This window comes from Notothenia rossii, assembly GCF_949606895.1.
Source record: "Notothenia rossii genome assembly, chromosome: 7".
NCBI classification, from domain to species: domain Eukaryota; kingdom Metazoa; phylum Chordata; class Actinopteri; order Perciformes; family Nototheniidae; genus Notothenia; species Notothenia rossii.
In genome coordinates, this window is record NC_136905.1 from 444,671 (window position 1) to 445,917 (window position 1,247).

Below are 1,247 nucleotides of genomic sequence, written 5' to 3' on the forward strand. Positions count from 1 at the left end.
TGTAGTTAGCGTGGACTGTAGTTAGCGTGGGCTGTAGTTAGGGTGGGCTGTAGTTAGGGTGGGCTGTAGTTAGGGTGGGCTGTAGTTAGGGTGGGCTGTAGTTAGCGTGGGCTGTAGTTAGGGTGGGCTGTAGTTAGGGTGGACTGTAGTTAGGGTGGGCTGTAGTTAGCGTGGGCTGTAGTTAGGGTGGGCTGTAGTTAGGGTGGACTGTAGTTAGGGTGGGCTGTAGTTAGCGTGGGCTGTAGTTAGGGTGGGCTGTAGTTAGGGTGGGCTGTAGTTAGGGTGGACTGTAGTTAGGGTGGGCTGTAGTTAGGGTGGGCTGTAGTTAGCGTGGACTGTAGTTATTTAAGGTGAACTGTATTTAAGGTGGACTGTATTTAAGGTGGGCTGTAGTTAGCGTGGGCTGTAGTTAGCGTGGGCTGTAGTTAGGGTGGGCTGTAGTTAGGGTGGGCTGTAGTTAGGGTGGGCTGTAGTTAGGGTGGACTGTAGTTAGCGTGGACTGTAGTTAGGGTGGGCTGTAGTTAGGGTGGGCTGTAGTTATTTAAGGTAGACTGTAGTTAAGGTGGACTGTATTTATTAAGGTGGACTGTATTTATTAAGGTGGACTGTATTTATTAAGGTGGACTGTATGTAACACTATTTAAGGTGGAGTGTATGAAACAATAGGTACCGCCCCCCTGCGTGGTGCAGGTGATGGTGCTGGACTGCCGGCTGCCCCCCTGGGTGGAGTAGGCCTTCAAGTAGACGGAGTAGGTGGTGCTGGGCTCCAGGCGCTGGACGTCGTGGCTGAAGGTGTTTTTACTGACGGCCTCCTGCAGCTCAGCACTGTCGGGCTCTGGGGGGGAGACTCCAGTTAACAGTGTTTACATATAAATAATAAATCAAAGATAATAAATCATTAAAGCTGCGCGCAGCAATGAGCAGTCGTCCGCACGACGATGTCTGCCAAAAAAGTGTTTCAAGGACTCGGCCGTTGGCAAACGTGGGAAGTTTCTGTCCGATCAGACAATATCTAAAGGAGTTAGAGCAACATCATGTTTGATGGCAAGTGATCTGTCGCCAGGGCAACAGCACATGATGATACCCCATAATAAGCTTTGATGTCTGGAGGGCTGCATCATTATATAACATGTTTCACTACAACTACGCCCACGTCACTGCGCAGGCTACCGGCCGTCATGACTAGGAACCTTTTTGTGTGTGTGTGTGTGTGTGTGTGTGTGTGTGTGTGTGTGTGTGTGTGTGTG

The 1,247-nt window shown here is 50.2% G+C and overlaps 1 protein-coding gene across 1 annotated transcript in view; it reads right to left on the reverse strand.

The window, feature by feature from the left end:
- LOC307012905 (immunoglobulin superfamily DCC subclass member 3-like) overlaps positions 1-1,118 on the reverse strand; it is a 6,911-nt gene extending 5,793 nt beyond the window's left edge. Inside the window, exon 1 of the mRNA XM_079640110.1 lies at positions 671-1,118. The gene's annotated coding sequence lies outside the window, so the exon portion shown is untranslated. The remainder of the gene's footprint in view (positions 1-670) is intronic.
- Between the last annotated feature and the right edge of the window lie 129 nt (positions 1,119-1,247).